Consider the following 26,823-nt stretch of genomic DNA (forward strand, 5'->3'; position numbering starts at 1 on the left):
CTTTGATTGCCTGCATGGGTCCCGTAGCTGTTTCGGTTCCGCAGCTGGCAGGCCAGAGCTCTGAGAAGGGGTTGGAGTGCACGTGCTTGGGCTGCGGACTCAGCGCTGCTCGGGCCGGGCTCGTGGCGCCTGGGGGCAGCTGCGTGCGCGCTACTTCCCAGGACTTCTCGGTAGTTCCTGCGCTGCCGGGCACAGCGTGGTGGGGCGGGAGAGACCAACGGGTTCCTGCTGCAGGAGGCGCCGCCAGCGCCCCTCGCGGCTACCCTGCAACGAGGGGCGGGAGCGCGGGGCGGGCCCGACGGCGCCTCCCCCCTGCCCGCCGTTGGTCCGCTCCCGGAGCCAATAGGCCGTCGCGCCCAGTGCGGGTTCGGGGGCAGAGCCCAGTGCGGAGTTTGCGCCGCGGCAGCGCGGGGCGCAGTATGGGGCAGTGTCAGTGACCGCGCGGAGAGCGCCGCTGCGGCCAACCCGCCTCCGCCAGGCCAGCGTCCCTCCTCCCGCGGCTGCAAAGTTCACTCTCCCCGCGGGTCCCAGGGCGACTGCCGCTCCCTCCCCCCGCCAGGAGCCGGCGGCTCGTTTCCTCTTTCGCTCCTCGCTCGCCTCTCTCTGATCGCAGTCGCCGAGCAGCAGCAGCAGCCCCAGCAGCGAGCGCTTCGCTTCGCGCGGGTCCGGCGAGGGAGCTTCCCACCCCGGCAGCCGGAGCGCGGCGAGACCAGCCCAGCCTCAGGACCTGGTAAGGGCGGTGAGCGGTGGCTGTGCCCCCTTGGCGGGCTGCTGGGGGCACCCGGCTTCGGCTTGATGCTTGTTTTCTCTTCTCCCACTGTGAGCCCGCCCCCCCCCCGCGTTACCCTTTTGGGGGCGGGGGAGTTAATCGGCTCATCTCCTGGGCTTGGGAATAGGGGAAATGTAACCAGACTGCGGGCAGGGTTTTGCAACAGTTGAGCTCCCCTTTCATACGGCCGGCGACTTTCCACCAAGTTTGGGTTTTAAACCTCCAACTCGATGCAGTCTGTGCCAGCTGTCAGTGGGGTGCGTGCATCTTTTGGCCGTGTTCTCCCACCGGGGAAGCCGCTACGAGGGGGGGGGGGTCTTTCCTCGTTTCCTCCAGGGCTCCAGCCAGCAGAGTTACTCTCCTTCTCCTTTGGTCTGTGACCTTAGCAGTTCTGGGGACCCGTCTTTCCAGTAGCTTCCTAACAATGTTGTGGTGTGTTGTTAAGCCTAGTAGATCATGATACATTTTGTTGAACTCACCGTGAATCATTCTTTCTCGCCAAAACCCTTCCTTATTAACTACGAAAGTCGTCTTCTCTTCGGCGTGTTTGTACGGTGCAGATTTACTATTTTAATTCCTCCTCCAGCCCCTTTGGATTTCAGAGTTAAACCACTACTCTGACTGTAGGTGTGTGAAATGAGAATTGCTGCTTTTTTCTCTGCCTCACTACAGGTAGAATCCTGTGGCACCTTATAGAATACAGACGTTTTGGAGCATGAGCTTTCGTGGGTGAATACCCAGACATGTATCTGACGAAGTGGGTATTCGCCCACGAAAGCTCATGCTCCAAAACGTCTGTTAGTCTATAAGGTGCCACAGGATTCTTTGCTGCTTTTACAGATCCAGACTAACACGGCTACCCCTCTGATACTTGACTACAGGTAGGCACCTAGGTGTGTGTGTATATATTTGTGTGTATGTGTTTGGGTATGTGGGCATGCATGTGAATTGTCTAATTTAGCAGAAAAATATGACTATTAAAGTTATGCAGAGACCCCAGGGCTCACATTAATGGTGGTTAATCTTTTACCAGTCAGACTTACAAATGCATAAACATTACACTGTGTTTAAACAAACTATTTAAAAACGGAACTTCCTATTTGCCATACTCTTCTAGAGAATGTCCTTCCAGAAAGTCTGTATGGTCCTTTACTGGTCTCTTCAAGAGAGGCTCAGCAAAACAAAAGCCAGGCTGGCCGGTGAGAGAGACTGTAAATCTGAAGGGCGTTACCTTTTTACACTTTAGTGGATTCTTTGCTGAAAAGGGTTTTGTTGATTTACATTTGCATTAGAGTTGTCATTTGCTTAGTGATCTATAGAAAGAGAGTGTGAGTATTTGAGGTTATTATGAAATGTTGAGACTTACAAGAAATTGTATGTAAAATGGCACACTTATGTTTTTACCAATGAATTTCCATACAAATAACCCTTTCCTGAGTGAAAGTAAAGCAGTGTCTGAAACGGAACCTTTTTGTCTTCAAATACTGTATGTGCTCACTGTGGTGTTTAGTCACCACTAGCGTGTTTTTTTTTTAATTGAGTCTTTGTCGCATCCAGGAATGTTTACAGATAAACTTTTTCATGAGATGATAGTATAATGTATCTAGCTGCAAACAAAAACCTCTAACTATAATTCTTGTAAAAGGAAGAAAGGGGGATGGAGACTGAGAATGCACACTCTCCTCTTCCTCCTCTCAATATTTCGGGTATTTTCCAGTGACTCTGAGCTATTCATTGTAATTCTGCCTCAAAACCTCCTATCGCCTAAAATGCAGCTCTAGCAAGACCATGGAGAGTTTCAGTAAACCGTTATCATGATAATACTGTCTTGCATACTCATGCCAATACTGCTTCAGTGCTTCCTGCTGTCATTGGCAAGTAAAGCCATGGGAACAATTAATCTGCTATGACTTTGAAGTGCCCTGCCCACTCTCCTTTGGGAACAGCTTTGACCATCTGAAGCTGAGTAGAACCACAAGCATATTGCTGTGACTTCTGAGGCCTTGGCTACACTGGTGCTTTACAGCGCTGCAACTTTCTCCGCTCAGAGGTGTGAAAAAACACACCGGAGTGGAGCAAGTTACAGCGCTGCAAAGCGCCAGTGTAAACAGTGCCCCAGCGCTGGGAGCGCGGCTCCCAGCGCTGCAAGCTAATCCCCACCGGGAGATGGAGTACGTGCAGCGCTGGGAGACCTCTCTCCCAGCGCTGGCGCCGCGACCACACTCGCATTTCAAAGTACTGCTGCGGGAGCGCTCCCACGGCAGCGCTTTGGAGTTTAGAGTGTAGCCAATGTTCTCTGTCTTACAGTAGGGTCCTTGGCGCATGCAAACAACTGAATGTTAGAGATTTTCTAATTCAGGGGTTCTCAGACTTTGGGTCGAGATCCCAAACTGGGTTGCAAGGCCTTTTTAATGGGGTAGCCAGAGCTTGTGTTAGGCTTGCTGTGGCCCGGGACTGAGGGCAAAGCCCAAACCGCACCACCTGGGGCCAAAGCCTGAGCCCCACCCCTGAGGCCAAAGTCAAAGCCAGAGGGCTCCAGCTCTGGGTGTCAGGGCTCAGGTTATAGACCCCCTCCACCTGAGTCTGAAGCCCTTGGATTTTGGCTTTGATTCCCACAGCCTGGGGCTTGGGTCCCCGCCCCCCTCACCTCCCCGCCCTGAGCTCCTGGGGCTTGGATGGTCTCAAACTTTGGTCCCCCCCTCATTGGGTCATATAGTAACTTCTTTTTTTTTTTTTTTGTCAGAAAGGGGTCATTGTGCAATGAAGTTTGAGAACCACTGCTCTAATCTAGTGAGACATGAGGAAACCTCTGATCATCCTAACAGCTCTTTCCTTGTGGTAGACTGAAGGGTACTATTGTTCTGAATTAATAATACAGATTACTTTGTGGTCCAAATGATATTAAAGTTGGGTATGACTGGCTTTTTTTTCCTCCGGGGGGCTACATGAGCCACTGGTTAGAAGTGGTAACATTTAAAAAAAAAAAAAAAGATAATGCATCTGTTGTTTGGACTTGAGTTGGGCAGAAATGCTAGTAATTCAAGCTTAACTTTCTGGGTTGTAGATTTTTCTTAATGTTATGGTGATGAGTGATGCATTGGATATACAGCCTATGTATGTGTGCGCGCAAGTACAGAATGTGCTGATGTTGATTGGGGATGTTGCTTTTCTGAGTATCTGTTGATCATTTCTTAAAACCTGACTTTAGGTCATATTCAACAACTAAAAGTCTATCTTCCCTTGACTGCAAGAGAAACCAATTTTTAAAACTGTATTCAGCCCTCAGTTTCTAGTATTAAAATGTTTTGATCTAGGATCAGTTCCTCTTGGCCATAGTCTACATCAGAAAATGTATACTGAAGTTGGGCTGCACTGAGAAGAACTGGAGCTTAACTCATGTTAAGTAAACTATCTCTTGCCAACAGAAATTAATCTCCAGATCATGTTGACTATATTAATGAAGTAACATGCTGCCTCAGATGTCTGTGCAACAGGTTGTCTGTGCAATAGGTTGACTGTAGGATTTCAGTTTGCAGAGCTGTTAATTTTAACTGTAATGAGTGCAAAATGTTTTAAATGTCTGAAATTCCAAATGCTACAATAACATGCTGCTATTCTGAAGTTGAACAAATGTATACGCTTATTTTATCTTCACTTTGGCAGTCTGTTGCTGAACAAAAGCCCTCACAAGCTTGTGGTGGTGTGATAACCCTCTAAACCAACACATTGAGTCTCCCAACCAATATATCTTCTGCCTGTTGTCATGTTCTGCTTCACAGTATAATAGCAGTATCTGTGTACTCTTAAAAAGAATATTGAAGTCAAATATCTACCTGCCTCCCGAACTTACAGCTGAAAGAATACATACTGAAATGATTCTTCTGGAAATCTTGTGTGTCTCTGGAAGTTCAGTATTTTATTATTATTGTAACCAGGAGATTTGTTGGTTCAGATATACAATAAAAAGTGCATTCCTTTGTGCTTGAGTACTTCAGTGGTACTATAAGGTACAAATCTGAGGCTGAATCGATTTAACAATCTGAGATGTTCTGTAATTCCCCTGGAGTGCACTGGCTGAGATATGTAATTGCTATTAAAAAGTAATTATATATAACTCATAAGGTGACTAGTAAGACCTATGTGTTTTGTTTTGTTTTTTAGGCATCTGAATTACCAATGTGGAAGAAACCACAAATGCTACTCTGTGACTCCATCTCTTCCTAATATATGCAGCTCTTCCTTGTCCTTTTTGTGTCTGATACTTTCATGATTAAGCAGGAACCAAGAAGTTCAGTGAATTCTTACTAGTTCACATTAGCCAAAGTGTGCTTTGCTCTGAATCAGAGATACTTCCTGCAGGAAGCATTCCAGTTGAAAACTGATAAACTCTCCCCTTATGCGCCCCTCCCCCCTCTGTATTTTTGGATGATCAAACTACCTGAGAGAGAGTCTGCTTAAAAACTAGTCAGCTCAAAAACATGAAGTAAGTGTAGCCTCTACTACACTTGCCTTTGAGGCCCTCTCCAGGTTTTACTATAGCATTTCTAAAAAGAGGATTTTCTTGCCCCTGTTGCAGCATACTTGTACAGACAGCTGAGCAGATTGACTGCCCTGGTGTAGTCACGCAACTGAATGGGCATGCAGTAAACAAACCAAGAAAAATAATGTTCTCTATTATTTCAGTGATAGTAATATGGACGTCTTCAGAAAGAAGACTTTAAAATTGATGGCATCCCTTTTAAGTATCCAGTAATGTTGTTAGAAAACCATTTAGATGGTTCAGCATAGACATATGGAGACTGAGGGAGGTTGAATATTAAAAGTGTGAAGTGAGCTTGACAGTATGAGATGACCTGACAAGTTTGCCATCTTTAAGGGCTAAAGGTCGTGCAGTTGGTTGAGAAGTCAGATTGTGATTTTTGTCGTTTTGGAGACTGTTTCTGGTGTAACAAATTAACTAGTATACTGATCATCTTGTAAAGGTGTCTTTTTTTTCCTTTCCCAGGCAGAGCATGTGGGTGTATGCAATCTACTACCCGAGAAGAAGCCAGGAACACTTCACTGTGAAATGTCCTGGTGTGTGTTTAGTTCTAGTGATTAAGTTGTAGGCTGTTGTAATTTATTGAAAACACAAACATTACTCTTGACAGAGATTGATGGTGTAGGTCAGGCTTCAGTTAAGGAAATGTATCGTATTGTTGGCTGAAAGTTGACAAGTGTCTTGTGCTAAGTCATTATAGAACTGGCTGTGGCGTGGGTGGCGGGGAGGGAAAAAGAATGCCTTCTGGGGGCCCAAAGCCAAGTCTGTGTGGGTGTATTGTGAGCCTTTCTTTCCATGTTTTTAATTCTCCTAAACACTGAGCAGACGAGCACATCGGTACAGAATGGACCCCTTTATTGCTCTGTAGTTTCAAGATTTTTTTCAGTTCTGTAAAGTGTATTGTGAATGGAATTCCTCTGTTCTTGGTTCTGCACCCATTGTGTAGGGGGAGGAAAGCTTGTAGTTGTACTGCCAATAGTCTGCTCCTAGTTTGGAGGGCGTTGCTTGCTTTCTCTTATTTTGATTGGTGTTCAGCAGTAAATAATCTTTCCCAAAACTTACCGCATTGCATTTCTTAGAACAAAGGTCGTTTGGTGGTGGCAAAATGATCTGTTTTTTAAAAAGTAGTGCATGAGTTATGAAACTTGAGTGTTTGGTAGGTTTTTGTGTGGGTTTATAACCACTAGCACTTGATTTTTCACACACTTAATTATTAAACTATTTAATTAAGGAAAATAGCAATATCTGTGAAGCATATCAGATTATATTGCAAACCCTTGTTGTTGTCTTTTCACTGAAAGAGAGCGGATTCCTTAGCAGAAGTGAACTTTGGTGTGAATTCTAGAAGGTGGCGAGGAAAGAGGAGGTGAAGCGAGATAAGCATGGAATTAGGTTTAATAGATAGTAGAAAGCAAGTAGTGATTAGACACCACTTGTTTTTTTTCCTTTTGGTCGGGATTTATTACATTCAGAGTTTATGTATGTCCCTTTTCTGCAGGAGGATTCTAAGGGCTTTCTTAGAAACTAATGATCTCGGGCAATAGGTGGCACAGAAAGTACTCAGATTGAACTTTTGTCTTCCCTTCGTCCCCACCCCCCAGTATACCATAACATAAAATGAGTGTTTCAATGCAGATATTTTCTAAATTGCTGCCTTGTGATTAATCTCTGTAATACAGTCAGAACCTTTTAAGTGAACATTTTAACATGTGCCAGTACTAAGGATGCTGATGTTTCCTTCCCATCCTTGTAGGATGTTGTTTTTACTGGTGCCACTGGCCAGTCAAGCACAGTAAGTATGAGTAAATGGTTCAGCTTTTCACTGACGGGACCTTAAAATCTCTCTGCAGACACCAGGAGGTCTTGGTCCATACTGCAGGGATTATAGTGGCATAGCTATTTTTCGATTGACCTGTTTGTATCTAGCCCAAGGATTAGGTTGGCATAGCTTTGGCACTTACATCCCTGAGCAGTGTAACTATGTTGACCTATCATTTAAGTGTAGACCAGGCCTAATTCTCCTTTGACTTACATAGGTGTAAATTTCAAGTAACTCCACTGAAGTCAATTAAGGGCTTGTCTACACTACAGCCGGGATTGATGGGATTGACTCTGCAGTGATTGATCCACAGGAGCTCAATTTAGTGGGTCTCGTGAAGACCCACTAAATCAACCACTGCCCGCTCGAACTTCAACTCTGGTACTCCACAAGATCGAGAAGAGGAAGGGGAGTCGATGGGAGAGCATCTCCCGTTGACACAGCGTAATGTAGACCCTGCAGTAAGTAGGTCTAAGCTACATCAATTTGAGTTATGCTATTCACGTAACTCAAATTGTGTAGCTTACATTGACTTTCCTCTTTAGTGTAGACAAAGCCTAAGATACACTTGTGCAGTTGAGAGGAGTATTATGTGTAAGGCTTTTTTTTGTTTTTGTTTTTTAATTTAAAACATCTGGATTGCCTTTAGGAAATTGACTTCCAGTGAAATGCTTGGTAGCTGGATTTTTTATTTTTGTTTGTTTGTTTGTTTTTTTGCAGGAGATTAGGGAGGGTTTTTTTCTTCCCTCCGTCCCCCCCCAGAATGCTGAAAAACTAAATAGACTGCAAGAGTTTCACCTCTCTTTCCCTCTTCTCCTCCCTCCCTCCCCTCCCCCCCAAAACACACAAGCATGAAGAATCCTATTAACCACAATGTCAAATACTTTTTAGAAGCAACAGCTTAGATAAAGCAAGTCTCAGGCTGGTTGGTGTTTTTCATATATATGTAAAATATTGTTTTAGAGTCTAATCCTGTTTCATTCGGAGTTGATGGGCCCAAAAGAGAATAGGAAAAAGTCTTTAGAGCTACCTGTTGATGTTACTATGATGCAAGAAGATTTCTAATTCACATCACTTTGATTTCTGCACTCAGACCTGATCTCTGAAACATGCATTGTGAGTGAGAGAAAATAGTGCTCATTATGGAGAATGTTGTTTTATGTTACAGTATTGTAAATTTCAGCCTTTCATAGAGATCAATCATAATTTCTAAGGGACATTTTTCCTCTGACAATATATAGAATGAGAGCAGATTGTTCTTACCATATTAAAGAAAAGTACATAATTTAGACTCCTTTCCATTAGGATATAACCTACACTTTACTTTCCCAATGCTGCAAATTCTCCTTAAATAAGGCCCTGATTCTGCAGTCTAATCTGTACAGGCAGATCCCCTGTGCTTCTGCAGAGCCCGGTTGACTTCAGTGGGACTGTTCATAGGAGTAAGGGTCTGCCTTCATAGATCAGATTGCACAATCCACTCATTGCTATTCACATAGTGAACTTCATTGCAGAGCTCTGCCTCTGTCACTGAAAACAGATTCCCGACTTTCTCTTTCTCACTGAGCAGCCGTGAGAGGGGGTCTGCATGGAAGCAGATTGGCTGGGACTGAGGCCTGGCAAGGTAGAAGTGATGCTTGTTGGTCAAGGGAATACTCGAAAAGAGCAGGCTGAAGGATTGCCTGCACCAGTCACTGAGGGTATAAATCCACCTTTTTGTCAATGTGGTTTTGTCTCCTGGGAGTTTTATGCTCTTCCTGCCCTCCAGCAGCAGTGGCTGCAACTGTTCCTCATTGGTTGACTTTCATCTGTGCCTTTGTTCCCTCCAGGTAGGGCCAGTATGGTATGTTGCTTCGGTTTTATCCTTTTAACATCCAGGTCAGTCCTGTGGTGGTCTGAAGGCACCTTTCCACTTTGAGTGAGACTGGCTGCTGTGAGCTCATCACACGAGTGCTCACTACTCAGACCTTTGCACTAATGCATAGCTGGGGACATTTCATGGTGCTAGTGGTTATCTTTAGAAGTCTGCATGGTCTGAGTGCTGATCCTTGGAGAGCCTATCTCTCATCCTGATTGGTTATAGATCACTTTCATTCATAGGATTGACCATTCTCGCTAGCAGCAGGATACCTTCAGTTGAGGATTTCCTAGCATGGGAAGTTGCTCACCCATAGTAGCATGCCAGAGCCTGAGTCTGGGGAGTTTCAAAGCTTGTTATGGGGTCCATTAATTTTGTTCTGTGTTTGGGTAATTTGGCTGAAATTTACCTGCCATACATATAAGGGCTATCAAAATGAATGGCATTCCCTGAGCAAACTTATAATTCTTCTTCCACCCTAGATATTACTGTGCATGTATGAAAGCCCCAGATTATTTAATATCAATATTGCGGTAGTTACTCGAAGCCAACCAGGTGAGTGCCCCAAAAATATGAGCCAGTGATGTTTTTAAATGGCATATAGCTGTGCATTTCACTCATGGGTTTCTCTATTCTGTTTGTTCACTTAGACCCTGATCTTGCAAAGATTTAGTAATCCAGTTGAAATAGTGAGAATACTTCTGTGCTTAAAAATTAAGCATGTGCTTAAGTGTTCGCAGGATAGGGCATCATAGATTATAAACTCCATGTTTTCCTATGTGCTTGTACTATACCCTGCAAAATGCCCCCAACCCCATGTTGATTGGGACCTCTTGGTGTTATATATATTAAACAATAAATATTTGACAGCAAGCATCGATGCTTCCAGTTTAAAGGCAATAAGAGGCTGCTTTGACTGTGGTAGAAGAAAAACCGTGCTTCCAGCAGCATTTAGGATGTCATGATACAGAATCTCTAGGATTAAGGCAGCCTCCTCCTATCACCTTCCGCTCTCTGCCCCTATGGCTGCTCTCTCTAAGAGTAAGCCTACACCAAGCAGCCGGTTGTAAATTCCAGCTCTGTGCTTGCTTTGATCGAGCTAGCATGCTAAAAATAGAAGCATAGCTGTGACAGCATGAGTGGTAGGAGGGGCTAGCTGCTCAGGTCACTGAGACCTGGGGTCTCAGATGGGATCTAACTCAAGACAACTAGCCCCGTTGACTGCTGGTGCTGCCATGGCTGTGCTTCTGTTTTTAGCTCACATTGAACTAGTATAGATGTGTCTCCTCGAGCTGGAATTTACACCTGGTTCTAGTGTAGATGTACCCTTAAGGTTCAGGACAGCAGGCTCAGTATTTGAGCTTCAGAGGAGGTGATGTTGCAATATGAGAGTAGGGTTGCCACATTTCTAATTGCTGATTCCCCCAAGGCTCTACCCCTGTCACTTGCTTGATCATCTCAAGGAACCTGTTTTCAGGTAGGAGGCATTCCCTGCTGAGTAGGGACTGGTGTGGGTTCATGACCCAGTGCCTGCCCCGCCCCTGTGGTAACTGGACTTTTGGGTTTGGTGTCATTTAGTGTTGCCAGGTCCCCTTTTTGACTGGACTTTCTGGTTGAAAACTGCGCATCTGGCAACCCTAAATGGCTCCTGGACACAGAAGCCAAAAACCAGACCCTCCGAGTAAAGCCTGGATGGTTAACAATCCTATATGAGAGGCAGCAGGCTAAGGGGCCTAAATAGGATGGTGGGAATTCTGTAGAGGGGTCAGATGAGTCTGTTGCAGGCACCTTGACCCTCTATTAGATAAGAGTGGTGAAGGCATCCTTGCTCCTTCCCCAGCTGGTCCAGTGGCTGTTTCCTTTCCCTTAATTCCTTGCCTTGCCCACAGACCATAAGTCAGAGAAGGAAGCTTGCGCAGGGAGGATTAGGGTAATGGGGAGACAGCTGTTACAACTTCCAGGAGAGGAGCAACTACAGCCAATGCCACTTCTGCTCATCAGAGGGCTGGTGGCCGAGCAGCAGCCTAATCCCGACATCGTCTTTCTTCCCTCAGGCTCGTATTCTTTCCTCATCCTGGGCTGTTGGTCCCTCTTGCCCCCAACAGCTGTTCAGACTGTCTTTACTCCCCAAATCAGTCACTGATGCTCTCTATCAACCTCTGAGACAGAGATTGAGAGGGAAGTCGCTTTTAATCTTAAATGTGCTTGTAAACAGGACCCTGTGTGCTCTGCAGCATGATGGAACAACATTCTGTGGCACGAGCTCCTAAATTCCACAACGTACATTTGTTCTTCACAAAATATCCCACATTCCCATCCCTCCCAAGTTCCCTCACAGACAAAGGAATGGCTTCCCGCCAAAAATACACAATGATGTAAAATTCATATGTCTTTATTTTTAACAATTTTATTTTTACGATGTATGCAAAATATATAAACCATTTGGTTGCTTTTCCCTAGGCAGCCTGGCTTGGTAGGCCTTAGCTCAGGGGTGGGCACACTTTTTGGCCTGAGGGCCACATCGGGGTTGCGAAACTGTATGGCGGGTCGGGTAGGGAAGGCTGTGCCTCCCCAAGCAGCCTGGCCCCCGTCCCCTGACTGCCCCCTCACAACCGCCAACCCATCCAACTGCCCTGTTCCTTGTCCCCTGACCTCCCTCTTCTGGGTCCCCACCCCCTATCCAACCCGCTCCCTGTCCCCTGACTGCTCCGACCCCTATCCACACCCCCATCCCCTGACAGACACCCCTGGAATTCCACACCTATCCAACTGCACCTGTAGGGGAGGGACCAGGGACTAGCCTCCCCGGCCGGGAGCTCGGAAGCCAGGCAGAACGGTCCTGCAGGCCATAGTTTACCCACCTCTGCCTTAGCTCATGTGATGTTATCTAGTCACTCAAGTCAAATCTTTCCTCCACCTCTCCCCCATGTATGCTGAGGAAGGTGGAGCTTGTAGCTAGCTTCAGTGTCTCATCTCTCTGGCTCCCCAGGCCGGCCGGTAGTGCTGTTCTCCAGGAAGCTCAGCTTGTGGCTCGTCCCTGCTCCCAGGCTGAAAACTGGACTCCAGCTGTAGTTCCCCAAATCCCTGCTGCCTGATTTCATGGAACAATGCAAAGAGTGTATATGGTACTCCAATGAATTGCTTCTTGTAGGGTGAGCAGAAAGCAAGAGGCAGCTGCAGGCAGGTCCCAAGAGGGGAGTGCTGCAGTGAATTAGCAAAATTCCACAGTTAAGAAGCTGAGATTCATGGCATCTTGGGGGGGGGAACCTTCATTTTCCATGGTTATGAAATTGCAGAGTCAGAGTCGTGATAGAGCTGAATGTGGCAGTATCTGCCTCTTGGAGCTATTGTTTCAGGCTCTCTGCAGACTTTTCTTTAAAGTTCTAGTTCAAGAGCAGGCAGACACCAGTATATCAAGTACTCATTGCCCATTTTCAAGGTCTTCTCTGCGACCATAAAGATTAGAAACATATTTCTTTATTATTATTATTATGTTAACTTTTATATTATTATTATTATTATAATATTTTAAGATGAAATTCTGTTGTCACAAATTATTTTGCAAATTCCATAGCTGGGAAATCCACTGGGCCCCCTTTATGGCCCCTCCATATATAGGGCAGCATGGGCATGAGGGCAAAGTTAAGGTTTTTCGAGGTACTTTAACTCTGCAATCTCATATTTTACACTTTTTTTGGTAATATTTAGGTCCTTTCTTTCAAAATTTCAAGCTCTTCAAACTATTGTGTGTTCTATTACGTTTTTCCCCAGTATGTTTATTGATGCGTATTTACAATCTTAACTCTAGTCTAACAAAGGGCTTGTTTTTTCCTGTGGATGTACTTGATGAATTGTACTGTAGTTAATGCCACTTCTTGCGCCCTCCCACCCCCGCCTCCTCAAAAAGAGCCTTTATAGTGCAGCCAAATACACAGTGTATAGCTTTAATAGCTAGCATCCTGTGCAGCGGGGAAGTGCAACAGAAAGAGGATGATAAGAGGAAGGGAAGGATAAACTTCCTGAACAATGAATGTATAATGACATAATTGTGTTAATCTTATTGGAAAGAGTTTAGCATTAAAAGAGGGAATGGGGTAAATATAACTGGCACTGTTCCATCCCATACTGCCTTTATCTCTTTTTACTCGAACACAATAGTTTGTGCCCAGTCAGGCCAAACAGTATGTGGCATTTGTCAATCGCCTCTTCAGTTCAGGAAGGAAAAAAATAGTTATGTGAAATAAATTAATTTCATGATGACACTTGAAGGCCTGCAAAATTAGATTTTAATATGCTTAGTCATAGTGGAGAATTAGACTTTCCATGCTTCTTTCTTTCTCTTGTAAACCGGGTCTGTGTGGGTCTAGTACAGCATGTGATCTTACTGCTTAAATGTTGGGCTCAATCACATGATAACCTGAAATTAACTTTCTTTTTGGAGTAGATAAGTAAAGTAAGCCCAGCAGATTTTTAAGAGTAAGGGTAACTTCAAAATCAGAACAGCTTACTGAGGAGTTGTGTGGTTTCTCCATCACTGGCAATTATCTTAAAATCACAATTGGAAGTTTATCTAAAAGAGGTGCTCTAGTTCAATCAGGAATGAATTAAGGGAAGTCCTGTGGCCTGTGTTATACGGGAGGTCAGATTCACTAGATGATCAGTTGTCCCTCCTGCAGTTGTCCCTCCTGGTGTTATCTAAGAATATTGGCTTAGCATTTCTTTGCTGATGTAGTACTGAGGAAGTCGTCTTACCCATAGTTTGTTTAAACTTACTGCTGCTTCACATGATCTATTATTGTTTTCTATAGAACCCAAGATCATGCTGGATGTTTACAAGGTCCCTGCTTGTGTAAAATGGGCTGGAAGTTTCAAATATATATTAGGAACTAAATTGATCACTGAAGATGCCTAGACAGCAAGCTTCTGCAAAAGGGGACATTGTAGTGTGTTTGTCCTCAGTGGGAAATTATTGACCAATTTATAAAAAGCATCCATTAGTAAGAAGTACTCAAGTCAAGTACCTAATGTATGTAGCATAAAAGTGCAATTTCAGCCTTGCTGTAGGAGGGCAAAACTCCATTAAAGTCAATAGAGTTGCATCTGCATGCACTAAAATGAATCTGGCCCAACTTAAGCTCTTCTGTAGTAGTCTTGAATATTTTATTCTTTGTGTCAACTTTGTTCTCTAACTCTTTTCTTGTGAAGTTGGCAAGGATAATTGATCTTTGGTTTTGTTTGTATTGCGGCAGTGCATTAAGGTAGTGTCAGTCAAGGCTCCATTGCACCAGGCAGACTTCTGACAGCTTTTATAGTGTGTCTGTTAAGCCCTTGAGGAAAAAATGTCCAACAAATAAACAAACTTTTGGTGATGCTGTGAATCTGGCTGTTTGAAGATGAACAGTAACTATTCATTTTGAGTGTTTCATCCACCATTTAGAGTCAAGCTTGTCAGATGTACATAAGTTGTAAAAATAAATAAATAAACATAATTTCTGTATCCTAAGCAAAACCAACACAAAACACACCCGGGTACAATGTACTATGTCAATGTATCTTTAAAATTCCAGTTTAAGAGCAGGGGATATAATAGATGATCTAATAGATATTGTCTGACTAGTAAGATCCTGTATCTGTCTATGAAATGAAGGATGAAGGAAGAGGCTTCTGCCTATGCAGTAATATATAAGTGCAACTGCACGTTAGATCATTAGGCATTGTCAATTTAAAAAAAAAATCAGAGGAGTAGGATTCCAACTTTATGTAGAGAAGGCTCTAAAAGGGGAAACTGTGTTTTGAGAGCTTGTGTAAGCACCCGGTGAATAACATATAGTAGCATATTTTCAGGATCTGCTAATTTGTAGTTTGCTGCCTCTGGCTTGTTTCACTTTTTGCTTACTGGAGTGAGACCTTACAGTGCCAAAATCTTTTTTTTCTTTTTTTAACTTGCTTTTGCTAATGATTTAGCATCACATTTTCTTTCTCTGGCTTTCCACTTGCAGGGAGATGAACCTGCCTGCGTTCAGCCTCGCCGCAGCAGATTAAATATCTCAAACACTGTCAGTTTTGCTTAGTAAGCAGGTGGCGATTGCCTGTAATACTGAGGCACACTTCATGTTGCAAAGGTTAATGGTGGAATGTTTCATATGCAGACGACAGAAGGAGAAAAACTGAAGATGAGGAGTTGTCCGTTGATAGATACATCTATGTTCTAACTGAAAACACAAACTATTCTAAAGCATGAGAAAACAAAGTAGCCTGGGAATCTGTCCTTTTATTCAGTGGACGTAAATGGTTTTTCCAGATTAACCAACAAAATCTATAGGGAATGTCTTGGATCCATCTCCATAGCTAGTGCCTAATATTATTGGTGTTTGTTTTCCCTCATGCTTTGTCTATCTCCTGGATAGAGCTTTCATGGCCCAGTGGTTAGGCCATTAGCCTGGGACTCAAGAGATCAGGATTCAGTTGCTTGCTTCACCGCAGACTTCCTGTGATCTTGGGCAAGTCGCTTGGTGTCTCTATACCTCAGTTCTGCATCTGTAAAGTGGGATAATAGTACCTCCCAAGGGAGCTGAGCAGATAAATACACTAGGAAGACTCAGATGTTCCAACACTATGGTAATCAGTGCCTCAGTAGATAGAATATGTGGCACGTTACTGTCCAAAGCAGAGGAAGGAAGGATTAACAGCTCCAGCTGCTCAGCCCCTCCATGTATACTGGCTTTGCTGCTGTGTGTGTGGGGGGGGGCGGGAGGGGCTGGAGAAGAGCTGTGGAGTATTAACTGCTTTTTATGATATCATCATTAGGTTTGGGCACAGTTCTGAATGGAAATGGACTTAGGGTGAAAGCTCCTGAGCAGGGTGGGGCAGACTGGCCACATCTTCTCGTTTCTCCTTCTTCTCCCTCCCCCCACCCAAAATTGGTAGAACTTGGTGGGGGGCACCCTGAGTGAGACTTTGGCTTCTCAGCTCCTCTGAGGTTTTCCATGTAGGGTTAGCATGTCACCATTTATTGCAGGGAGCATGAATCTCTTTCCTGACTGCTTGATGCTGACCTTGTGAATTACACCCACATGCTCTGTGGCCATATTGCCCAATAGGCCCATGATAGATTGTGAATGTAGCAATTTTAAGGACACTTTTAAAGAGGAGAGTTGGGCCAGCAGAGGGATCCAAAAGAGTAGGTGGGTGGCCAGCATGTATTGGGCAGATGCAGTGTGTCATCTGGCCTAGGGGAGGAGCGTGAGTGTAGTGTAAATGCTTGGATAGCAGTGTGCACAAGGTGGAGTACTGGGGAGAGAGAGAGAGGGAGAGGCTACAGGAGCTGTAGAACTGGCCAAGCAAAGCGCCCTGTTTAAAAAAGAAAAGGTTGTCGCATGGTGGGAGAGTTGCAGCCCTTTGATATCTGGGGTGTTCCTGACATGACCACAGAAATAGAGAAGGGAATGCATAGTTCTCAAGGCTTAAGAGTACTCGTTTGCATTCAGAAAGAGCAATGTGTGGGATGCCAGCAGGATCCCAATCAAAATAAGAATTGTAAGTGAGCAAGCTTTGCTAGATGAGAACATAGACACAGTCTCTGCTCTATAATGTCTGAAGAAAGTTTGCTGGCATGCACAGCACTTTTGAAAGAAGATGAGTTAGTGAGGAACTTGACCGCAAAGGTAGCATTAATAACAATACTGATTTGCCCTAATGCTGTTTGACTGTTAAAGCTGAACTTTCAAGACGTGAGTAGGTGTCTTCTTAATGCCTACTACTCCTATTGATTTGAGAATATTATCAGCAAAGGGGAAATGAATGGACATTGGAGCAGTGCGGGGTGAAGCAGTAGCTGTTAATGAGGAAAAAAGAGCTGAGTTCATTTCAAGCTCCTTCATCATTTTGAGAGGAATGTTCTATAAGAATAATGGCCACGTGGCTGGAACAGCTTCAGAGTACACAATCAAATGCTGCAGGTAACAGGAGTGAGTTAGCGAGCACAATCTCTCGCAAATCCTAGTACCTTACAAAGGGATACTTAACCTCCTATATAGACACAACAGAATTAAAGTACAAATATACATTGTGCTTAACCCTGGCTGTGCTGAAAACCCCACCTGGCTGTTATGGGGTGTTCAGGGTTATGGATAGTACATATGGAAACTATATGAAACTAAGTTCAGATCAGGTCCATATTCAGGACACAGTTCTCCCAAGGTCAGGGCTGTCTGTATAACTTACAAGCAGCAGGCTTGCGGCTCGTGTTCTGGTTTCCTTCTAATAGTTGGCTCTCACTGAGGATAAGAGTCTGCTATTTCTTTATAGTTAAAGGAGTTACTCTTTCAGCTCAAGTGGTAGGGACTTGGACTTCTAATGCTGAAGACCTTGGATTCTTTCTGTGTGTGTGTGTGTGTGTGTGTGTGAGAGAGAGAGAGAGGATTACTAATTAGTAAGTATTTTAGAATTTAAAGGGATCATTTGGATATGCTCAGGTTGAGTAATGTGTGTGACTTGGGATGCATTGGTTGCATTCCACCAGCTCTATATAGCAAAGTGTGGTAGGAGCTACATAAAGGGGTCATTCATCATGTTACTTTCTTCTTTCCTTCAGTCTGTCAGTATAACCTTTTATTAGGGATAACCCTAAAAATGATCTTGTAGAACCACCAACCTGGTGGCTTGACCCTAGTATCGAGGCAAATGGCAGATTACTAGTGCAACAACCCTTTCTTGTCCAGCCTCCAAAAATTGATTGATCTTCCTTTAATTCTGCCTAGTAATTAAATTTCTGCCATAAGCTGCTTCTGCTAATTCAGTTATACCTCCCTTTTTACTGACGATATATTTAATGGTTCATGCTAAATATACAGTTTAACTTCTGCAGCCCAGCTAAACTAGGCTCTTTAGGATTGGAGCCAGGACTTATGATTTTAGGAAACAATGTGCAGTACTTCTCCTGAGGACCCTTTAAAATGAGGGGAAAAAATACACACACACACCATATACACCACTACCTTGATATAACACTACCCGATATAACACAAATTTGGATATAACATGGTAAAGCAGTGCTCCAGGGGGGCAGGGCTGCGCACTCCAGTGGATCAAAGCAAGTTCAGTATAACACAGTTTCATCTATAACGCGGTAAGATGTTTTTGGCTCCCAAGGACAGCGTTCTATCGAGGTAGAGGTGTATAAAAATGATTGTGTGTATTCTAATCCAGAAGGAGGAAATAGCTTTTAATTCAAAGTTACTAATTAAGTGATCAAATACAGTGTTCTGTAACTTACACTATTACAGTAAGTGTGGGAGGAAGGATAGTTCTATGGCTAAGAGTCAGATGGGCTGTTTTGGTTTCCTCATCTGCCACTGACTGTCTCTTTGGAAAAGTAATTTAAGGCCTGATTTAACCCACTTGAAATCGTTCCAGTGAGTTTAGTGGACGCTGGATTTGGTTTATAAACTCACCTGACCCTCAAATTTCCTCTTCTGAAAAATGGAAATAATACTTGCTCCCAGGGGGATGTTGAGGCTAAATTAATTATCTAAGGGTTTTATTCCTCCACCCCTCGTAGTATCTGAGCACTTTCCATGTAAAATCAACAGTAATAGCAAAGTTCCTATTGGACTTCCTGGAGTCTTTTGACACTTCTTTTTCTGGGTAAAAACTCTATTTTAATGTTTGTAAAGAGCTTTAGGATCCTTGACTGGCAGGCCATGCAGAGATCCAAAGTGCTAGTAGTCTCTGTTCTGTTGAAGTAAGATAACGGACTGTGTAAGAAGCCATTTGTAACCTTTTATAACATTATTAATGGCTCCAGAAAAATAAACTGGTGTCCATGTAATTCAGTTGCCTTTCTCCTACTCCTAGATCTGAACAAATTATAATATTTGGAGGTTCAAGACCAATTCTTGCATGTTGGGATTTTTCTTTGAGCTAAAATTGACTTGTTCTTTCTGAAGAACATATAACAGAATTAAGCAGGGAGGATGGTGTAAGTGGACTTTGAAGGCCAGTAGAATTGATTTTTTATTTTTTTTTATGGACAATAAGAGAAATCTACATACTGATCAATTCCCTAGCAGTTTTCTGTATTTCAGGACAAATAGAATGTGCATTTAGACTGTAAAGTCTCATAGCTGTATGCCAGAGGTGGGGAACCTTTTTTCTATCAGGGGTCACTGACCCACAGAAAACATCAGTTGCGGGCCACATAGCTCTGTGTGTGTGGGGGCGGGGGGCATAACAGCTCGGGGGTTCCCCTAGGCTACAGGGTAGGACCAGAAATGAGGGGTTCAGCATGTGGGAGGGGACTCCAGGCTAGGGCCAAGGGGTTTGGAGTCAGGGAGCAGGCTCAGGGCTAGGGCAGGGGGTTGTGGTGCAGGAGGAGGTGCAGGGTGTGGGCTCTGGGAGGGGGTTCAGGGCTGGGGTAGCAGGTGGGGGTGCGGGCTCTGGGAGAGTGTTTGGGTGCAGGAGGGAGTTCTGATCTGGGGCAGGGGGTTGGGGTGTAGGTGGGCTTGTGGGATCTGGGAGGGAGTTAGGATGTGGGAGGAGTTCGGACCTAGGTAAGAGAGTTTGGGGTGCAGGCTCTGGCCAGGTGACGCTTACCTCAGGTAGCTCCCAGTCGGCAGCACAGCAGGGCTAAGGCAGGCTACCTGCCTGCCAGGGTTCCACACTGCTCCCAGTAGTGGCCACCGTGTACCACCCCAAGGCGGAGGATCCAGGGGGCTCTGCGTGGCGCACGCAGACACCGCTCCCATTGGCCACGCTTCCTGGTGGAATGGAGCTGCAGAGCCAGCACTGGCAGTGGGGGCACTGCGCAAAACTTCCCCGATGGCCCCTCTGCCTAGGGTCCACAGGGACATGCCGGCCCCTTCTGGGAGCTGCGCTGAGCCGGCCAAATTCTTAACGGTCTGGCAACCCCAGCTATCCCCCTGCAGCGGGGTAAGCTGGAACTGGTGGCTCCAGTCCCAATAGGGGAGGTGTAGGGGTGCCGAGGCTCAGGGTTTCTGGCCCGTGTTGCCGAGACTTGTTGCAGGCTTCCTGAAATGAAGCAGTGGGCCAGATCCAGTCCATGGGCTGTAAGTTTCCCCACCCCCGCTCTATGCATTTGGGGTGACTACTGAATAATACTCACAGAATTTTTATCCTAAGGGCTAGATTTTGATCTCTGTTACATTTGTGCAGCCCTGTTGACCCATGTGCATGGGGGTCCACAAACAAGATTTGTCCCAAAGACTGTGACTTAGGGGAAAACTCTAAGTAAATTATGAATGTCTTATGCTTTTTCTTTCAGGCAAGTGAATGTCTGAGTTGCTCTGAGGAGATTCAAGATAAGAGGTAAGGATGGTTGTTTCTCCCTCCCCTCCTCCCCCAGCTTCTGCCCCATTCAAGGCACCCAATGATATGAAAGAACAGAAAATGTAAGCCTCAAAACTTGGCTTGCAGCAAGTATTAAATCTCTGCATTGAGCCAAATTTGGGGTCACACTTATGGTCAGGGTACTTTAATTGTTGAACTGAAGGACAAGTCTGGTCTTTTTACATCAATGTTATAAACTTTTATCTTCACACCAGAATGAATTTCCTGAGAATTCAATAATTAAGTTTTATCTTTTTAAGCTAATTTATCTCCAGTGGGGGAAATTTGTACAAATTAGATTGTATTCGGAGCTAATAGTCTATGCTGCCCCATGAGGGCAAAGTCCTCCTTTCCATTTCAAAGGACAACTTCCTTGAGAACATAACTAACTTATTTAAATTGAATGGAATTTTAAAGTTTGGAATAACACACTTTTGACTCTGATTAATGTGACTTGTCTCTTCATGGCATACTCATGTATGTCATACATCTCTATGTAGCTAAAATTAGGTAAACGAAACATTAAAATAGTCAGCAAATGGGAAAAGATAAGGTTCCTACAGAAATATTAATGTGACCACATTATGCACATGCAAGAGCCAGCCCTTAAACTGGTATGAATCAAAGTGTAGCTACCAGTTGCGGATCTGGTCAGTAGTGTTCTCTTACTGTTCCTGGATAAATGTGTAGTTATTGCTACTGCATTTCCCCTTTCAATGCTAAATTTTTCCCAATAAGATTACCACAATTATATCATTACACATTAATTGCTCAGGAAGTTTATCCTTTGGTTTCATTTCCCCAGTGCACAGGATACAAGCTATTAAAGTGATCGTGTTCAGATAGATTAAAAGGTCTGAGGCATTCAACCTCAGTTAATTTTCTGGACCACCTCCCCTTCTATAAAATAAATATATTTTTAATTACAGAAGATCCCAGTGTATTTCACGACTGTCCACACGCAGCACAAGTGAAATGCAGTCACCTCTTTAGCACAGCATGCTGCACAATATTTTGTGTGCCCATGTTGGAGGGGGTGAATTTCTACCAAGAACCTCTACTCTTACTAAAGAGCCATTAAATTTGTCCATGCAGAACAGACAGGATATCAATTAAATCCTTTCACAAAGACACCCCCTCACATAGTGCATGACACCCTAATTTCCTACATAGGACAAAGGATTGAGTCAAGCCTGCTAGGATTTGAATTTGTGGTTTAAGTCTAAGTAGACATCTCCTACGGCTAACACCATAACCTTTATGGATATGTGTGTAGTTGAAGCACCAAACCCCTCTTCTCCCAACTCCCCTGTGTGGGCATAGTTATATCAGTATAGAAGTGCTTATACCAATATAGCTTATTCTTGTTTGGGAACTGTAGTACCAGCATAAAGCACTTTTTATACTGGTATTTCTGTGTCCATACTAGGGCTTTTACTGGACTAACTATATCAGCAAAAAGTCACACCCCTCACTGACATAATTACACTGGTACAGCTTTCAGTGTAGACCAGCCCTTGGGCTCCTAAGTCTCTGAGGTGCTTTTGAAAATGTTAATTTTTCCTGTTCTTTATATAGGATTTTCACAAGCTACAGGATATAGGAAAAACGTGGCAGGTGAAATATATTGTAAGCCCCTGAAAGTTTGTGGGGGCCTCAGAGACCTAAGTAGTACCTGAAATTTCTTTATTCAATTTGGAAAAAAGTTCAAATTTTGAGTTGGTGGTATCCTAGAGCAATAGTAACTCACCACACTGCAGTGTGCAATGGATATGTTGTATAGCCTAAACAGTAATATATTAAGATGAATGTTTGAATAGGAAAAACATTATGGTCCCAATTCAGGGAAGTACTTAATCATGTGCTTATGTGCTTTCCAGATTGTTCAATCAGGGCCTATGCCATAGCACTCAATCTATTTAACTATATGCCTGTCTTTAAGCAAATGAGTAGTCCCACGGGGACTCTTTATGTGCTTAAAGTTAGTCGTGTGGTTAAAATGTGTGCTGAATTGAGGCCTATGTGAGCGGAACAGCTCAATTAACATTGGTACAGGAACCTTCCTTCTGTATTTCTCGACTTTAAAAACTTCTGTTGTGCGGTGTTAATAGTCGTGCATTTGTGCAGCTTTGTACTAGAATTTTACTGATGCACTCTCTGTTCAAAGTTTGACTAACAAAGCTCTACCTTTGTGTATTTTTTTCAGAATAAAATAAAATACATCTGCATAGTGCTATCTGTAACATTACAATTTGGTTTGACATACCAGTAAATATCCAGTTAATAAGTACTGAGTTAATAAAATATATTCCAAATGATGCATATGTGATCTTTGAGCTAGAAGTTTTTCAATCCCTACTTTAAACGCTTTTCAATTTCAATTTTTGTGTTGGCGAATAGCTTTCTGAATAAAATTGATAGTTTTAGAACTGTAATTTAATTGGCATTTATGAGGTGAACAATCTATCATTACTTGATGCTGCAGGTGTTCTCGCAGGGTTTTCACAAGTTTTAATTGTGTTGTGCAAGATGCTTAATGATTACATGATACACCTCCAGAAAAGGATTTGTGATGCTTGAAACATGTCACACTTAATGTTTTAAAATTGGACCCTTCTGGTTTAATTTTTGTTTTTAGAATCTGTTTTTCCATGTGACTCGAGGTTTCACAGAGGCACGATATCAGGTATAAACAGGAATGTAATGAGACTCTGATGTTCCCTGCCTATATTTACAACATTTTTATGTAAGGTGTGATGGCTTATTTTGGGGTAATGATGTTTGCATGTCATTCATGCAAATGTCTCTCAATGCACAGACATTGCAGTGGTCGCTAGATATGATGGAGATGGAGGACGGGGCGTTAATAGACTAGGAGATGCATAGGGAACTGGTAACCACCAGTGTGGGGAACCAACAGCTGCGGTTGATAGTGTTGATAAGGTGAGTATCAAGCTGGGTTTTTTTTTTTTTGTGAGGTGGGGGGGTGGCGAGAGGAGTGTTAAGGATTGGTGAGCTGCATAACCGGTGCAGAAGCAGCAGCAGAGGGTCAACCTCGAACAGAGTAGATTGGGTTGGGGTCTGAGAGGAGGTAGATCAGTGGCAGCAAGTGAAGGTATTGGGAGAATGAGATCAGATATATAGTATAGATCACTGGGTCTCAGACTTTTTTAATGGCGACCCCTTTCACACAGCAAGACTCTGAGTGCAACCCCCCCCAATAAATTAAACACACTTTTAAATATATTTAACACCATTATAATTGCGGGAGGCAAGCAGGGTTTGGGGTGGAGGTTGACAGCTCGCGACCCCCCCATGTAATAGCCTTGCGACCCCCTGAGGGGTCTTGACCCCCAGTTTGAGAACTCCTGGTATAGATTGAGGGGCATAGCCACAAAGGGTTTTGAAATCCAGGAGACAGAATTTGGGAGATTTCTATGGATGAAGTGTAGGGAAAGCAGTCAGGTGTATTCTTGTTGGTGAGCATGTTTGCAGTGTTGTTCTGAATAGACTGGAGACTTGGTGAGAGTGATTCTTAGAGGTGGTAGAGGAAGGAATTGCTATAATCTGGATAAATGAGAGGGAATAGGGGCGTGAGGCAGTGATGTACGTACACTGTTGTGGAGGTGGTAATGGGCAGATCCAGTACTGTAAGATCTGAAGGACAAAACACTGCAAACATCACAGAAAGCAATTTTTTTCTGGCAGGTAAATGGGCTGCTTGGCTTAACCAGTCTTTTTGAGTTCCACAGTGTATGGAGAGAGATCTCCGGTTCTGCACTGAAACTTACAGCCAGAACTAGCAAGTTCTTGAATTCAGAATGGTAGAACTAGAAGTCTAAAAGCTGTTGCAGAATCCAGAGCAAGAGAAATTTATCCTGGCAATAAACCAACTTTCCTAAACACTGTTTTTAATCAAAAACTGAGCTGTCCTTACCTTAAAGGGATGGTAAAGATGACACTATATCTTGAAAACTCTCTACCAAATAGAAGGGTGTATGAGGTATTGGGTTGACTTCTTACCCATGAAATATCACAGGACTGACAGTGATAGTAATGGAAATAAAACTCTTTATTTACAGCACAGGAAATGGTAGGGTAGAGTGACCAGTTACCCTGATTGTACTGGAATTATCTCGAATTGCAGTCAGTGTTCCTGAGTCTGGGTTTTTTGGGAAGTTGTGTGGAATTTTTTTGCACCCCAACACCCAGTTCCATTAAAAACTGGCCATTGCCCATCCAGCTATTCCTGCTGGATAGCTCCTCCTATGTTAAATCTTTTTACCCATCTCCTCCTGGCCTGCAGTACAACTTGTTCCCCCTCTCCGCACAGCCCCTATTCTTTCTCTGCCTGTGCTCACTCTCCTCCCTCGCTCTCTTTGTACCCCACCTTTCTGGTACACTGTAGCTATATATTCCCCTAGTGTGATGGAATCAGAAAAGAGGAGGCAACAGAAAAGCAAATAACTTGGACTGTGCTAAAGCATAAAGTGGGGGAAAAGGTTGGACCTGTAGGGGTGGGAGTGCCATTTAACTTTCTCAGTAGTCGCATGGCTCTGAGTGTACCCTGAACCCTAATATGCCTGTTTAGCAGCCCAACCCCCCCTGAGTGTCTCTGAACTCTCATTCCCTACAAACATCGCTCCCTGGTGCGAGGATTAAATCCTGGTCACCCTATGCAGTGCAACCTCTGATTCTTCCTAATTTTCCTCCTCCTTGATTTGGGATTGTGGGGAACTTCTGAGATGAGAAGGTAATATAGTTCCTTGCCCATTCAGTCCATGACCTCTGAGTCTGCAGTAGTTAACATGGTCCCTTGTTCACTGACAGCTAGATCAATTTGTGCCTACTTTCTCCCAAAGCCCTAAAAGATGTTGGACTCAGAGCACCTCTTTTAATGCTACCCAGTCATTCCCTGTTATGAGCAGTTTATTTCACCTTTACTTTACTCTGTGCTAATGCTAGAACAAAGATAATTATCTCTTCTTCTTGCCAGATTTCCCCCCTATTTTTGGGGTTCCCATTGTGAACCTCAGTTGGCAAACTCCCTTCTTCAGTAGCTGCACTTTGTGTTGTCTCTCTTTCCCTTTGATTTCTCTTAGCTCAAACCGCAGCTCAAGTCAACCAGACAACTGGCTTAGGTGTATAAGGCTATGTCTGCACTACAGCTTATGTCTGCAGAATTTGTCGCTTGGGGGGAGAATAAACCACCCCCCGAGTGACATACATTACACCGACATAAGCACCATGTGGACAGTGCTGTCGGTGGGAGAGCTTCTCCCGCTGACGTCGCTTCTGCCACTCATAAAGATGGTTTTATTATGCCTTTGGGAGAGCTGTCTCCCTTCAGCATAGAACGTCTTCAGATACGCTGCAGTGTCACAGGTGCAGCGGTGCAACTGCGTCGCTGCAGTGCTGTACGTGTAGACATGCCCTAAGGCACCACCACCTCCTCCATGTGGCAATGCAGCTTGTGCTACATTTTGCCTTTCAGCTGATAAAAAGGTACCCCACACTTTTTTTAAAAGAAAATTCCATTGACTTCAAATTTTGGTATTTATCTCTCGCCGCCTTTCGGTAGGAACTACAAGAGCTGGATGTCCAACTTGGATAAATTAAGTACTGAAAGGCTAGCGTAAACAAGTGGATCACACTACCATTGAAGTGAAAAATATTATGTGAGAGAGTAAAGTGTATAGATAAACCTTAACTATAACGGACCTGGCCATCTGCTATATTACAAAGTAATTAGGCCAATTTAATCTTATATTGGGACCATTCCTGTCTTATATTACTAAATGAAGAATGTATTTTTACTCATATTTCTGCTCTTCTTCCTGTACCTAGATTCTTTCCTTTCATTCTTCTTGCTTTTTTTTCTTTCCCATTTCTTCATGTTCATTGTATAATTCAGTTTTGCTAATATTTTCACTATTGAAGTTATTCTGTATTGTACTTAATATTTATCACATTTTTGCATGTTTCCTTGAATAATTCAAGAATTTAATTTTTTTTAATTAGGATGGATGTGCAGCACCCCAGGCATGCTTCATATTTTTCACTTTAATGAAGGGACTTGCAGTATCAACTCCTGGAAACTTCTTGATCTTTCCAATGCTGAAAAAGCTCTAAAACACTCCCTGAATAAACTGTAAATTTTTAAAGATAAATGCACTAACTCAGAGACAACATGCTTGAAAATGTAAATATATCAATAATATTGCTGGAAAATTAATTATGGACTAATATTTCAGAACTGAAAGGAGATACTGAGCTTGACAGTCTCTAACAGTAGTGCTTTTCTTCTCCACGTACTGAACCTATTACACACACCTTCGTCCTTCCAAATTTTGCATGAATGTTGGTATAGTATAAGAAACAGAGAATTGTACCCTACTGCAAGTATCTCATGTTGATTCACTGCTAAACAAATGTTCATCCTTTAATAGTGTGGGATTACAAAGCATTATCATCCTCAGATTGACTCAGGT

General features: G+C 43.6%; 1 protein-coding gene across 3 annotated transcripts in view; it reads left to right on the plus strand.

The window, feature by feature from the left end:
* The first annotated feature begins 357 nt into the window (after positions 1-357).
* Positions 358-26,823, plus strand: part of HPCAL1 (hippocalcin like 1) — a 119,180-nt gene continuing 92,714 nt past the window's right edge. The window contains exon 1 of one of the 3 annotated variants that reach the window (XM_050951040.1): positions 358-730. The gene's annotated coding sequence lies outside the window, so the exon portion shown is untranslated. Of the gene's footprint in view, positions 731-20,275; positions 20,312-26,823 lie in introns of those variants that run through there. The other 2 variants (XM_050951036.1, XM_050951035.1) reach the window with 2 other exon arrangements.

The sequence above is a fragment of the Gopherus flavomarginatus genome, chromosome 4, assembly GCF_025201925.1.
Source record: "Gopherus flavomarginatus isolate rGopFla2 chromosome 4, rGopFla2.mat.asm, whole genome shotgun sequence".
NCBI classification, from domain to species: Eukaryota; Metazoa; Chordata; order Testudines; family Testudinidae; genus Gopherus; species Gopherus flavomarginatus.